General features: G+C 43.2%; 1 protein-coding gene across 9 annotated transcripts in view; it reads right to left on the bottom strand.

Annotated features, from left to right (window-relative positions):
• MAGI2 (membrane associated guanylate kinase, WW and PDZ domain containing 2) overlaps window positions 1-16195 on the bottom strand; it is a 1174807-nt gene that overhangs the window by 117221 nt on the left and 1041391 nt on the right. The gene's annotated exons all lie outside the window — the stretch shown is intronic.

Raw genomic sequence — 16195 nt, 5'->3', positions numbered from 1 at the left:
CACCAGGCACGGAAAATTATGTAATTGATCTTATGTAGATAGATCCATAATCTATTTGCTCCTTGAATCACCCCATTGTTTTTAGTGTCTGCAGTGGAAGGTGTAGATGAGAATATGTATGGTAAAGCTTCTATGGAAAATTATTACAAACGGTGGTAGAGACAGAGCAAAACAATTCCTTTCCTTTGTGGCTGCATTTCTCATTCCCATACACATCACTAGAAGAGGTACGCCAAATAATTTCTGCTATTTGTATTCTCTCTCTCTCTCTCTCTCTCTCTCTCTCTCCCTCTCTCTGTCTCTCTCTCACACAACCAATAATTTACACATCATGCCACAGATTCATAGGGAATGGGTTTCGCAGCTCAGGCTCCTTTCCGTTGGTTTTTACAAAGTGTGCTTCTCTGGGTGGAGTGGGCGGAGCGCCAGTTGAACCCAGGTATCTTTCTCTTAGGCTTCTTCCTTCTCTTTCTGATAATTTTCCATCACATGTTTCAAGAAGCTATTCTTGGCTATTAGAGTGCTTAATAGACTCAATACGCACATCAATTCTCCTGGCAAGAATCTTGCCCCTAACTTGTTTGTTCACAACAGCGCCCACTGCATGCTGGGTGACAATGCAGATTCCTCCAGTTTTGCGATGGGAACATTTGTGAGGCATTCCTTTTTGAACAGTGTCCATTCTCTTGAGGTCTACAATATCACCTTTCTTGTAGATTCACATGTGTGTGCCCAAAGGAACAACTCCATGTTTTCTAAAAGGCCTAGAGAACATATAGCGGGTGCCTCTCCTTCCCTTTGTGTCAGTCATTTTTATGCATTGCTGGAAGATGGTGGTTCGGCTGAAAGAAAATTAAAGATCCTCGATTCTTCACGTTTTGATTCAGGAGGCCTAAAAATTACCTTAATTCTCTCATTCTGTTGTGAAAATTATTTTATGTAACAAGTCACTTATTTTTGAGTCATTCACAAAGCAAATGGTCTTTTTTCTCTCTTCACATTGACTTTAATATATACCACCACATTTCAAGGAGTTTGTGTATTCTTTTGATATGATAATTCCCTCATAATCTGACAAAAGTCTAGATATTAGAGGGGCAGGAACCAAAGAAACTTCAGAATAGACACGATCCTCAAATCTGAAGTTAGCCAGGAGGGAATGGGTGTGGGTATGGAGAGCTGGAGAGAGAGAATGGAAAGACAGTTTCTAGACACTACGTTTTTGGATACATAAGCCTTTATCTTCTGTAGAAATATGTCTCATTTTATTGTATATATCCCAAGAAGTCACCCTTTACCTTGCTAATTTATAGGTAGCTGGGACATTCTGTTCTTTTAAATATGTTTTGGTCTGAAAGTTGCTATAGAAAATCTGGTCCCATTAAGTCAAATATCAACCCTGCTCAATATTTTTGCACTTCCCCCAAAGGCCCTGAAAATGATACGCATTTCCATCACTCAGTAAGATCAGCAACCCAGGATTCTTCAGTCATGGAGCAGAAGATGAAATTATGTGTTGCTCAACTTGAATAATTTTAGTGAGTAAAACTGTACAGCTTTTAGCAAGCTTTGCATACAGATAGCTAAGTAGCAAGCTGATTCAGTAATAATGGGATAATTAGAGTTATTAATATTAATATATAATGAAGGGCATCTTCTTTGCAGAGCAGAAAAACAAGCTGTTTTTACAGTCACAGCATATAGTATATATGCTAATGTATATGACAAAGGTATATATATATATGTATATACTATAGTATACTTATATCTACACTAATAAAACAGAAACATGGTAATTGGCGTACGACCGATACCCTTTTCATTGGCTAATCAGCGAGATATGCAAATTAACTGTCAGCCAAGATGGCGGCCAGCAGCCAGGCAGCTTGAAACTAACATGAGGCTTGCTTGCCTCAGTGACGGAGGAAACCAACGTTCCGCTGAGCAGGCAGTTTAAGAAACATTGTAACAAATACCGCCCAACTTCAGCCAGCAGATTCGCAACATTGTAAGCAAAGGCCAGAAACCTACTTTCAGCCAGAGGCCTAAGAGCTGGAGCCAAGCCTCAAGCTAAAGCTGGCCCAGAATAAAAAAAAAAAAAAAAAAGGAAAAAAAGGAAAAAAGGAGCGTTTGGGAGTTCAGTCACCCCCAGCCTGAAAACAGCCCTCAGCCCCTCACCCAGACTGTCCAGGCACCCCAGTGGGGACCCCCACCCTGATCCAGGACACCCTTCAGGGCAAACCAGCCAGCCCCACCCGTGCACCAGGCCTCTACCCTATATAGTAAAAGGGTAATATGCCTCCCAGCACCGACCGGGATCAGCGTGACAGGGGGCAGCGCCCAAACCCCTGACCGCCCTGCGGCTCTGTGTGTGACAGGGGGCGGGGCCCCAACCCCCTGATCCGCCCTGCTCTGTATGTGACAGGGGGGAGCTCCTCAACCCCCTGATGGGCCCCGCTCTGTGCATGACAGGGTACGGAGCCCCAACCCCCCTGATGGGCCCTGCTCTGTGTGTGACAGGGGGCAGCGCCCCAACCCCCGGATTGGCCCTGCTCTGTGCGTGACAGGGGGTTGCTCCACAACCTCCCCATCGACCCTGCCTTGAGTGTGACAGGGGGCGGCGCCCCAACTCCCCAATTGGCCCTGCTCTGAGCCCGACCAGGGGCTGCACCTAGGGATTGGGCCTGCCCTCTGCCACCCGGGAGCAGGCCTAAGCCAGCAGGTCGTTATCTCCCAAGGGGTCCCAGACTGCGAGAGGGTACAGGCCGGGCTGAGGGACCCCCCCCTCCCCCCCGAGTGCACAAATTTTTGTGCACCGGGCCTCTAGTATATATATATAAAAACACTGATGTGTACCTATTATTTCTAAAATAATGAAAATAAAAACTGCATTCTAAATTTAAAAAGAAACCAAATATTAGCATATTCTTAGAAATGTGCATTAAAAAATTTAAAAGATCAAGAGAAAAACAAGAAACAAAAACTTCAAAGTGAATCCCAACATTTTTCAGTGAGATCTGATCTGGAAGACAAATAGGCCTTTGTTGTGATATACCTCTCGACAATGAGCTTAAGTCAGTGGTTCTCAACCTTCCTAATGCCGCGACCCTTTAATACAGTCCCTCATGTTGTGATGACCCCCAATTTCATTGTTACAAATTGAACATAATTAAAGCATAGTGATTAATCACAAAAACAATATGCAATTATATATGTGTTTTCCAATGGTCTTAGGCGACCCCTGTGAAAGGGTCGTTCGACCCCCAAAGGGGTCGCGACCCACAGGTTGAGACCCGCTGGCTTAAGTGGAAGTTTTGGAGAGGGACTTAAAACAGCAGCAAGCAATCCTGGGTTTGAGTTGTGGTATTCACTCCCATTCCAAACATGCAAATCGACCTTTTAAAGGGTTCGCTAATGACAAATCCAGTTCCTGAATAAGAACTTTGTTTCATTAATAATTTATTACTGAGGGCTTACCAAATTATTACTAGAAAATACTGGATTATCCTACAAAATGAGGAAATTGTATAAAAATTTCAAAATTCATGCCATGATGTAAAAGGGGCAAGGTACAAAGAATAATAGTACTATCTTCTAGTGATTGGAAATTCACTGTGAATAAAACAATTTAATTAAAGTAATATATGCACAAATTAAAAAAAGGGCAATCAATGTATGAAAAACCTTATAAGGAAAAATCTTAGTTTTCTAATTCTCACCACCCTCTCCAATTCTGTGACCAAAGGCTGGCATCTTAAATCTTTCAGCATTTCTGGTTATATTCTCAGGTGGCTATTTCTCAGTTTCTCAATTGGAGTCAATATCCATGTGTCCTGCAAAAGGCGTTTCCACTTTTCTGTCTTTACAATGCCTTCCCCACTCATGCCCATTCCTTCCTTCTTTATTAACTACCGTTAATGGGAGGAGATAAGCATGTTATCGTGTTAACACCATTAAATAGAAACTAAAGTGTCTTTCGTAAATTTAAATCAGTTGCTGAAATTAATATTTTGGTGCACTAGATAGAATTTGGAATCTTTTGGGGGAAAAATGATCAATAATTTATGAGCTCAAACCTTAAAAGTCCTGTTGTCTCCTATAGCCTTGACTGATACACATATAAAAAAATCAACTGATTTCAAGAGTTCAGAAAAATGTCATAAACTGACATTTCATCAACCCCAGGTATTGGGTTAAAACGTCCCATAAAACCACATTTCTTCTTTTCCTCTGTATCTTGCAAGTGCCTTTGGAGACGTCACTCCCATCCATGCACTTGGCCCTCAGTAATTTCTCAGCAGGCCCCATAGAAATGGCTGGTAGTTAACAAGCAGGTGTTGCTGACAAGTCATGTTTCTCATTTTTATGGATGCAGTGTATTCTATCTCTGCCACCTCCTGTTTCCTTTTATAGCTTCTGAAATTGTGTTTTGTAAAAAGTCACTTGGCTAACTTCACACCATTTCCCTGTTATAATAGGTAAGTGTCAAAAGCCATCAGGTGCAATATCAGCTTTCCATTGTATTCCCCTACGTCCTCTGGTAGATAACAATTTCTTGCAATATTTTCTTAATGCAAATGAAAACAGATACTAACCCAGGCAAAGATCCCTCCCGAACCAGCTGTCCTTTTCAATATGTTATCCAGATGATTACATGAATATTTATTGGTTCTTCATTTTCTCACAGAAGCCAACGTTCCTCTAACAGGGTATATCATGTTTTAACTTGAAATAATGCAAATTTTGCATGACTGGATAAAACTCAATATGAATAGTCCCCCAAGCACAGTGTTCTGGAGCTCAAAGGTCTTGATCATATATTAACTTTGAAAACAACTTGCAGCATGACCTCCAAATGACCAAATAAATCATGTCAGAGTTTTCTTACGTGAAAAGTGAGGCCATCACTGCATATGATTTTTCTTATCCTTAGCTTTCTTATCCAAATATTGCACGTTTTAACTTTATCTGGAATTTCTGCTCATGTGTATTTTCTCACATCCCTTGGATTTTAAAGTAAGTGTATGTTTTCATTTTTACTAAGCAGACATGTCTCCATAGTAATTTCACCTGAGAACATCATCATCAGATGATATTTATTACTCTAAATATGAGAAGTGGAAAAAAAAAGACGTGTTGAAGAGCCTCAAAATGTACTTTGTTGTTCAGAGTGAAATACCAATTACACTGTATCGGGAAGAGACCAAAAGTGAAACAGCACTTAACTGAAAAAATAAAATAAGGATGACAAAAAAAGCACACAAAAAGGTCCTCAGCATCATTAGTCTTTAGGGGATAAATGCTAATGAAAACCAAAGTGAGATACCACAAGACACCTCTTAGAATGGTTAAAACAGAAACAAACAAACAATAAAAAACAAAACAAAAAGCAGAGCCTGAAAGAAACAATACCCTAAGGATGTGGAGCATTTGGATTCCTCATATATGAGACTATAGAATGGTATAGCCACCTTGGAAACTGGTACCCTAAGAACCAGAAATCCCACTTCTAGGTGTTTAACCAAATGAAATTGAAACCTGTTTTCACATAAAACCTATTTAAAAAGGTTTATAGAAGTTTTATTCATAATCATCAAAATTAGGAAACAACCCAAATATTCTTCAATTAGGGAATGGGTAAAAGAAAACCACCATGGTACATCCACACAGTGGAATACTATTCAGCAATTAAGAGGAACCAAATACTGACACCCGAAAAAACATGGGTAAATCTAAAATGCATAATGTGAAATGGAAAAAGCCAGACTAAACTCATAAGGCTATATACTGTATAATTCCATTTCTGCAGGAAAAGGCAAAACTATAGAACAGAAAGCAAGGTCGTGCTTGCCAGGACTGGGGGTGACTGGGGCGATGGGGGGGTTGACTTCATTGTTACATAACTAAATGTTTATCAAAACTCACAGAATATAGACCCAAAAGAGTAATATTTAGTATATTTAATTAAACCTTAAAAACGGGAGAAAAGTAAAGAAAGTCAGGGGTAGATAAAGAGGAGGTTTTGGATGGAAATACATAGAGGTCATAAAGACCTGATGTCAGATGAGTAGGAGAAAGCGGTGGGAGGGGTATGAAAGGGTCCGGGAAGGTTTCAGAGAGGAAGGGCTGTCTAGCCTGCACTGAAAAGATATCAGGACTTTTCCAGGTGGACAAGTATGGGGACGGCACCACAGCCGCAGGTGAGGCGACTTGCACAGGCACAGAACTGGAGAGTAGCAGTCTGTGTCATGGGTGTGGAGTGCAATGAGCTCAGACAGTGAGACCTGGTAGCTACGGCCAGATCATGAGAGGCCAGGCTGTGCCAGGGAGCTTGGAATTTTACAGCCAAAGGAGAAGTCTTTAGGGAATAAATAGGCACATGTCAAAAGCCATCACTAATGAATCGGGAAAGCTAAGTGATATGGTTGGTTGTTTTAGAAAGAGGACCATTGTGGCAGGTGAAGGGTGGACTGAAGGATGAGAGGGAGGGAGGCAGGGCGCCTAAGGGCGGTCACAATGCTCCAGAGCTCGGCAGCCCCACTGGGGACCAAGCCTGCAACCTGGGCATGTGCCCTGACCAGGAATCAACCATGACCTCTTGGTTCATAGGTAGACGCTCCACCACTGAGCCACACCAACCGGGCACAGGGCCAAACCTTTGAGCTATGTGCTCTTCCTTGCTTATTGGACGATTCTTCTGTCACAATGAATCCATAAATATACATGTTTATGATGAACAGTTTCTGAACAGAAGGTTTTGGGCACTTCACCCTTGAAAGCAGATGGGCTCATCAGGTGCCCAACATCTGGGCATGTTTGTGGAGCAAACCTTTGCCTGGCTTATAAAAATAAGATCTGGAAGAAATCAAACTGGAAAATGAAAATGCCAAGAGCAGCCTCCACTATTTAGTTAATATTTTTGGCTTTGCATATATCGTAGGAATGACCAATTAACCTGGAGAAATGATTCCCGCCACATACTGGTAATAGTTTGTTTGGAAAAACAATCCAGCTTAAATTTCAAAATCATTGCTGATCAAATGAACAAATAAAAAGGGTTTGGTGTGGCAGGAAGGACTGGATAGAGGGACTCCCCGAGTCCTTGGCGAAAGCTGGGGCTCAAAAAGAAATGCCATTTACTCCAGTTCAAATGGGAAAAAATATTCTCTAATAGCACTCTTTCAACATCGCTGAAAAATGATGATGAATAACATCACTGGGTTCAGTTAACAACATGCTTTTAAAGTGGTTGTGTATATGGAACCAGCTTTTCTTATGTAGCTGATGGTTGGGAAAAAAAGAAGAAAAAATAAAATTACAGAGAATTGAATCCAACATGAGGCCCTGAATAGATTATAAGGATAATGTGTCTTCTGAAAAGGTGACCTGCAGGCTTGCAATTGGTTTGAGCCCACTAGGCGAGTGATGGGCATTTCCCACTGGTGAAGGGTGATTCTGCCTGAAGCCCGGGCCGTCTTCACAGACGCACTCTCCCGGTACCATCCAGCCACTAACAAGAAGCTGCAGGACACAAGCCCAGAGGGAACAGCCACTGATCACCCACGTCCGAGACTTTCAGACAACCAAATAGCTGAAGGTAAGAAGATATCTATACATTCACCTTCTGCGGCTGCCTGGAGAGTCTTTGAACACAATAATAAAAACCCTCTTGAAAAACGATTCCCTAGTGGGAAGAACTCATGATTTATGAGCTCCATTCAAACAATAATAAAAATGGCCCAGGATTCTTAAAAAACGCGCTGTGAACACTTAGATTTTTTTTTTATAGGTTGGATTTCTCCTCTTCTTGAGAACAAATACGAATGATGGTGCTTCTCTGGAGGTTTATTTTTACAATTTAACGATCTTTAAATTTCTTAGTGCGGTGAGAATGAAATGTTTCCATGCGTCTTTCCATTTTAATAGAGGCTTCAAAGTTCAGATATTACAGTACTCAGAGTTTGATGCAAAATCTTTTCTTGTTTGCCTGTCTGTTTACTGGTGGGACCTAGTCAGTCAGGTTTAAATTGGGGAACAAAACTAATCATGCTCAGGATTGGAAAAAATGGAATTTAATCAATAGGTCCCATTCATCCTGGTTTTAATTGGGTAGGATCCTAAAAAGAAAGAATGCGATTCAGAAGTTGTTCACTTGGAACTAAAATGGGCTGCTTTGTGAATGAAGGTTGTGAAAGGAATAAATAATTTGAAGTAATACTTTTTTTTAAGGAGCTTGGGCTGCCGTCCAAACCCTCCTATTTAGGACAATATAATTACTGCTGAGGTGGTGCTCACACAGATGGACGGTGATTCCAGGAACAGTCAGTGCCAGGATGAGGTGAATCAGAGAGCAGCATGAGGACAAGGGCTTTGCAACCCAGATGCGTCCAATGTCCTTCCGATTTCCGGGGCTGCCCAGAGGCACAGAGAGGGCCCCTGAGCCCAATTCCTTAGAGAGCCCTCTCACTTAAGACTTTGCCACGCCCGGAGCTGACTATTGAATCACTTACTCCGGCTGAGAACAACTGATGAGAAGTCTGTATTCCGGAACACTGCTCTAGTTCCACCTTAGCATAGTGTGACTTCCCATGCTGGCCAGGACCAGCTTGCACAATTCCTCCCCTTAAGTCAGTGATTTTCAACTGGTGTGCTGTGGACATTTTTAAGACATGCAATACCTTACTATTTAGTCAGGGGCATGGACCTCTTTTCCCTTAGATTGTCAAATAAAAATATGACAACAGCCAAGACAATGTGAGTGCCTTGTCTTAAACCAGAAATATATAGAACATATAGTAGAGTTGCATCTTATTAGTCACTTCATATAATAAGGTTGCGTCTGATTGGTTAATTCTTGGAACCAGAAATCTATATACGAGTATGGGCTGCTTTGGAGCAAAAAGGGTAGGTATTACTATTTTCTTTGTATATTAATAAAAATTATACCTATTTTTTTGTCAGATAGGCAAAAAAATGTAATCTATTTTTTGATGTGCGGCAGAATTTTAGTAATTAGTTTTACAATTTAATGATCTTTAAATTTGTTAGTGCTGTGAGAATGAGATGTTCCCATGTGTCTTTCCATTTTAATAGAGGCTTCAAAATTCAGGAATCAAAATACTGAGTTTGATGCAAAATCTTTTCTTGTTTGCCCGTCTGCTGAAATGAGATGTGCCAGAGCTGAAAATGGTTGAAAATCGCTCCCTGAGCGATCCTTGGTTGTGTTGCCCGTTCTCAGAGATCCGTCTTGCTGCCTTTGAGGGGTATAACATCTGGGTTTAGGTGCAGGGAAAGTCAGAGCAGCACGTGTTCACACTTTCAGTTTCATGAGGACAGTGCCAGGTCACTGGGTGAGGGTCCAATCCAATCCCACCAACACAAATTATGTGACAAATCCTCGAAAAGCATGCTCCCAGGAGCTGTGAGGGGTTCACAGAAATGTCACCATGTCTTGCCCTTAAGAAATTTATTTAGGGGACGAAACATAGAGATATTAAAAGTAAAATGGCAATAATAGATAGTAATCCTCTATAATAAAGAGCTAATATGCAAATGGTCATCACGCCCTCATGCTGTCACACTGTCACACTCAGACACTCAACACTGGGGAGAGAGGAATGGGGACCAGCCAGGCTGCGGCCCAGGAGAGGGACAAGCCACCTGCCCTGTGCTCCCGGGCGCCAGTGGCTGCACCTGCGGCCCGGGAAAGGGACAAGCCACACAGCCTGCAGTCCCAGGCGCCAGTGGCTGCACCTGTAGCCCAGCCCAGGAGAGGGACAAGCCACATGCCCTGCAGTCCCAGGTGCCAGCGGTTGGAGCTGCGGCCTGGGAGAGGGACAAGCTGCCCACCCCATGGTCCTGGGTGCCTGCGGTTGGCACGGGTGAAGCAAGCCTGGGTCCTGGGTGCCTGTGGCCAGCCGGAGGAGGGAATCCTGGGTCCTGGATGCGGAGTGAGGCAGAGGTGGTTGGGGCAATCAGGCCAGCAGAGGAGCAGTTAGGGGTAATCAGGCTGGTAGGGGAGCAATTAGGGGCAATCAGGCAGGCAGATGTGGTTAGGGGTGATCAGGCAGGTAGAGGGGTTAAGGGCAATCAGGCAGGCAGGCAAGCAAGCAATTAGGAGCCAGCGGTCCTAGATTGCAAGAGGCAGTCAGACATCCCCTGAGGGGTCCTGGTTTGGAGAGGGTGTAGGCTGGCTGAGGGACCCCCACCCTCATGCACGAATTTCATGCACTGGGCTTCAAGTAACAGACATAATAACAGATGGGAAGCCAGGGAGCAGTTGACAATTAAGGGGCTTACAGGCAAGAATTCCATATAAGAATGAATGAAAAGATTTGAGGGAGAACGTGGAGGGGGTCAGGCAAAGTCTAAGGGCTGAAGAGATTTCTGAGTTAAGTGTGAGAGACGCTTGCTGTTTGGGCAGTAGCCTTTTCCTCACAGGGTTGCTGTGAAAATTCTGCACAAGGTAAGATTCTTAGCACAGTGCCTGGGAGAAAGCTTAATAATGTTTATTATTAGGTCAGAGGAGACATTCCAAGTGGCAGAAGGCAAAACATGGACATGGGGACAGGAGAGCAAAAGTTGTCTCCGGGAGTAAGGAAGAAACCCAGCTTTGGTTGAAGGGAACTGTGGGGAGCTGTTGGTACAGAGGGGCTGTGTCTATATTACCCAGGGTCTTGGATGTAAGAGAGGCCTGTTGGAATTTTGCCCTGTGGATATTTTTATCAGGGTGTTTTGATCAAGGACTCATTATAGGAAGATTGAATGGTACCAAGGAAGGGCTGCCTTCCTTGATGCACATTGGATCATTAGTGACTGCACTTCACTCCCACCCCAGCCCCTGGCTACCTCCTGAAGCAGAAAGTAAGTCACTCCCATGCATGTGAAAAGATAGGTTTGATTTAAAACATATGTAGGTCAGTACAGACTAGGAACACAATCTGATCTCTTTTGCATATGCTGATTTTCCAAAAGATTATGAAGACATTTGCTTACTTTATGGTTTTATGGGTTCTATTTAGGAGCCAGATATTTGGGGCAAAGCTGGCCTTTTATGTAGTGCTGCTCCCCCCCCCCCATTTCTTCTGTTATAAAAACACTCACATTAACAGTATGGTGAGACTATCATGCCTCCTGAATGAGCTACTACTCTCAGCATAAAGCTCAGAGCAAAAGCACTGTGTCCTTGAAAGAATCCAAAGCAGAGATTCACTTAAGGAGTGAGGGAGTATTCTGTGTCACAAGTCTGGTTCAGAATTCTGAAAGGAAACTTGCTTTTGAAAACCCATGAGAAATCAGTGAGACTTACTTCGTAATTCTCATGTTCAACTGCATGGGCGTAACTTAAGTGATTTTCTAGCAATGACTTCTGGAGTTTACAATGACTTCGAAAAGGTCAAGGTCCCAGCATCAGCATCAATTGCACCAATTACCTGTGTTTTTATGGGGATCAATGAACTAACCTCCCTAACCTCAATAGGGAGGCTTGAAGAAAACCGACTGCCCCAGCCCAAACCAGCAAGATATAAGATGAGGTGCTTATTGGTTGCCCATATTGAGGCTTTACTTTAGGGCAAAACTTTGTAACTATGGGCCATTAGAAGAAATGTGCCACCAAGGGTTGGTTACAAGGTGTGGAGACAGCGAGTGCATCCTGGGGAGGGCTGGGTGAGGCGTGGGGGCAGAACCCCCTGGGGAAGTTGCCTTTCTGCCTCCTGCAGCCTCATTTGTTTTATTTCTCTGTGTTATAAAAAACACGGTGATTTTACAAGTGTGCCAGGAAGTGACAAAAGGAAGAAAACACTGCCTTAAATTGCTTTAAAAGAGGAGCTGGTTTAGTGCTGTTAAGTGCTTGTTTCAGATCATTTCTTGACAGAGTTAGAGAAGAACACAAGAATTGAAAGTGTTAGGAGCCATCTTCCAAACAAGATAAAGAAGGAAAGCTTAAAATAATAGTGTAAGCCAATAAAAAATATGACCCAGGCCTCAGACTTACCCAAAGCTTTTTATACCCAGACAAAACTAAACCAATAGCTTATTTTTCATGCTGAATCCTGGCATGAGATATATTAGAGCTGGAAGAAGCCATTCAGACCATTTTCTCTTGTATTTTAGATGGAAGTCACAGGAAGACCAAGTGACTTGCTCAGGGACACCACGGTGAGTGGGCTTGTTATCCACTGCACTTCTATTTAGCTTAAAGCTCCTGTATTAGGTCAAGACTATAGAAAAGCTCGCTTTGGCTTTAATTCGTACCTCCCCTAAGTGTAAGTGACTTTTCATTGGCTGAATGGTTGGTGATAGGAGTTTTGGTGAGAAAAAAATCTTCATCTGCTTCACTCCTTGTTCAGTTTTACTTCATCCTCTCTTAAAAGGTCAGAAAAGACCTGCTGGCTACACTTTTGAATTTCTAGAATAACTTTGAACCCCCAGAGCCTATGGACATCACCAAGGACTTTGAGAGAGTCATCAGGGCATTTTACCAAAGATGATGAACTCTCTCCTAGAACACTGGATTGCCGTAGGCCCTACAAAAAGTCAGCAGTGACCAAGTCTGTGCGCCAATCTTTGCCAAAGACAGTACACACATGGAGACAAAGATTGGCAGCGCCAGCATGGAGCTGGAAGACTGTCAGAAGCCAGCAGCGTGCTGGCCAGTGATGTGTTTATAATAAAGACACAGAAACGGAGTCAATGCTGTTAGGACAAGAGGAATGAAGGAAGGAAGGGTTGACGTGATTGCTCCCCTATTGTTGACTGCTGAGATGGCGGCCTGAATATGTTCTACCTCACAGCGCTTGTTGTGGGCCTGCATCTACGGGGAAAAATTCCCTCACAAGCGCCAGCCTCCACTGCGTCGGTCCAAGCTGCCCATGTCCGTCTACCCCATACATTTCAACATAACCTTCCTGACAAATTACAGAAAAGCAGGCGACTAAGTGTCACTTTTATGTCATCATTTGTGCCAAAGCACTTCTGGGGAACCTCTGGTGGGGGGTGGGGGAGAGCAGGAAGTACCTGTAAGGATCAGGTTACAACTGTGCAATAAGACCTAAATGTCAGAACTCAGCCTTGAGCTGGGGATACCCAAAGACCAACAACCCCACTGCCATGGCCACAGGGACATTTTTATAGAGCAGGCATTCGACCCACTGGGATTCAGAAGGCTACCTGAGCCTTCTATCCTGTGTACACAGACCTTTGTGAGAGTAACCACACTTCCCAATAGACCAAAGTGTCTAGGTTTTGAGAAGCTTCTAACATGGCTTCCAATATTCTGTTTACCGATAATATGGCAATGAACATCTTTGAATCTTTTAGGAATCAAAAAATGCAGTTTCCTGTTACAGTTTACTCTTATCCTACGCTCTATTCTGCAAACCACTTTGTTTCCCCGTGGGTCCAATTTTAAGGTCTGAAAAAATATTTAATATTTTGGATAATGGGACGAAAACGCTCAGGAAGCTTGCCTATTCTCACTGTAAATCAAGACGGATATTCCTGCACCTGGGGTAGAAATCTGTCTGCTCCAGACAATAATCGGCCTCCGGAGTCACTGGCTTTGGAGGGTAGAGTGCTCTTTAATTACATTAATTGATTAAAGAAAATTTCTTCTTTATTTTCTGGAAAACGAATTTTTTTGGGGGGAAAAAAAAGTGAGGCTTTGGTAAAGAGCCCTACGAAATGGCAGGCGATAGTAAACCCAAAATCTCACCTCTCAAGTTCTCAATTTGTTAAACATCTGGCATCGCCGGCAGAGTTGGCCCCTGTGCCGAGGAAGCTATGGAAGGTGATTCTCTGTGTGCAGGGTGGGAGGTTTACATTCGGGCTCCTCATCTCGCCTCTCTATTATCTTCAATAGAGGTGTTGTGTTTGCAGGAACATTCTCATAGGCACAGCTTTGAGCTTGAATTTTGATGTTTCCCATGACTTTGGTAGTTGATTACCTAGTGAATTCTGGGGAGACTTCCAGCCTGAAGCCTCAGCAAGGGCACCTTCAGCGGCACTGGCCACTGGCGAGGCTGCCACTGCTCTGTCCGCACGGCTGACCTGGGCGGCAGGGGGGTGGGGGTTGGGGAAGACCGAGCTCCCAGAAGACCGGCATCTGGGGAGGGGGTGCTGGCTCTCAGGGATGCTCATCTGCTGCCCAGATTTCGCTGCCCTGGGCTCTCACTGAGCTGTGCTAACTAAGACGAGTCAGCTGAAGGGATGAGAAGACAATCCACAGCAGGGATGACGATCAGGAGAACACAACAACATATTCGGTGCTTCGAATATTCTAGGCACTTCCATGTACCCTCACAGCGACACCATGGCACAGGTATTAAAGTCATTCTCTGTTTACAACTGAGGAAACTGAGGCCCAAAGAGCTCATGTATCTTCCTCACGGCCACACAGCTGATGGAGGACGAGCCAGGTTTCACATCCAGGCAGTATGATTGTAGCTCCTGGCTGCTAACCGCACCACTCCCTTGCCTAAAGGTGATGGCGTGCTCATTGAAGGCATAACAGCACTCTGCCTGCCAATGGAAAGGCTTCACAGCCGTGAGAAAAACCACATGTGCGTTCAGGATCCTTGGGCTCAGGGAAGACACGGAGAGGAAAATGACACAAACCCTGAGAATGACCATGACTCCTGAGAACCTGATAGCGTCACGCTCTCCGAGTCTCCCAGAGCCCCGGAGGGGTGACAATGGAGAGGTGGCACAAGGAAGGCCCCTTTCCATTCAGGAGGCACTTAGCACTTCTTTTCAAAATTACAAGTTCAAAAATTATTGCATAAGTATGAAACAGCATCGGGTCCAAGAACCTTTAGGTGCATGTGGCCAGTTATGTTCTGTAAATGCCACCCACCATCAGTGTAATCACTGCTCTTCCCACAAAACATGGGGCAACCTGCCTTTCACACTCTTTACATTGAAAAGAAATAAATATGAGAAAAAAGAAGCCAGGAGGCATCATGAACTCCAGAATATATTTCCACTCTCCAGGGTGATGTAAAATAATGCCATTTTGAAAATGGTTAGAATTACTCTTTTGAGGTATAATGTCACTTGGTCGGAAGGAAAAATTCACATGTTGATTGTAAGCATTTGTACCTGTTGTTTTCCAAATCTACCTATGTATGAATTTTATTTGCAATAGAAAAAGCATTTGTGGTTTCCTTATGAAATAAGTGCATGCATGTACACACACACACACACACACACACACACACACACCCCTATACATTCAGCTACAATACTGTCACACTTCAAATAAAGCTGAGACCCTAAGAATATGCTTAACAATTTCATTGCAGCAGTACACTTATTTTTATTCCACCTCTTTACATATCCTTCTCCAATAAGTTATATAAATGACTGGAATAGCTACAAAAGTTCTCTATAAACATTTCCTCCAAGTATAAATTATTGGAAGACTGTTTATATAATTTATGAAAATCTTTAGTCTTGTGTCCTTTTAATCTTGGTGAAGCCATCCTAATGACAGAATTCTGCTTTTGCTCTATGCATTAAGGTTGAATTTATTTCTTCAGCTTATCACGAAGAAAAAGAGAAATGAATCTGCACTTTCACATGGATGTCACTTAGCTTCTGCACATACTCACTGAGGCCTAATGCTTCTCTAGTTTTCACTCTTGAGTTTGTCAAAGCTGAAGCTAATCAGGGCAATTCTCTCCATTTAGTTCTGGTGGTGTTTTGATAACATTAAGTTTATCATAAAAAGTTCTTATTCCTTCTAATGCTTTGATTTCTTGAGTATTGTTTAACGCACACACCTCTCTCCCCAACCATGTGCTGGAAACAACCACAGTTTATAAGAATTTTAGGCACCACATGACTCAATTATTTTTTCTCTTACTGCTCTCTATTCTGGTGTTTTTATCCACAACATTCTGGGCTAAATGACCTCAGCATTATAAACGAACAAGTGTTCCCATCGCCTCTCTGTCCTAGCTGCTAAGGAACCTCCGGGTAGGACTGCTGAAAGGAAAACCTTCAAGAACGCCTTTGTATCTACAGAGATGATTGACTGGAAGAAAAATATGACCTGTGATTGTCACCTGTTGTGCAGAATCACGGAACCTTAGATTTGAAGGAGCCTGAGGAGGTGAAGTCTTCCATTTCTCCCGCCCGTGCTGCTACTACCCAAGGGGAAGGCGCCACTACAGGACCTACAGGGCTGTTTTAA

Source organism: Myotis daubentonii, chromosome 10 (genome assembly GCF_963259705.1).
Source record: "Myotis daubentonii chromosome 10, mMyoDau2.1, whole genome shotgun sequence".
NCBI lineage: Eukaryota > Metazoa > Chordata > Mammalia > Chiroptera > Vespertilionidae > Myotis > Myotis daubentonii.
Note: the sequence above shows the minus strand (reverse complement) of the source record. Positions and strands in the feature narration are given on the sequence as shown.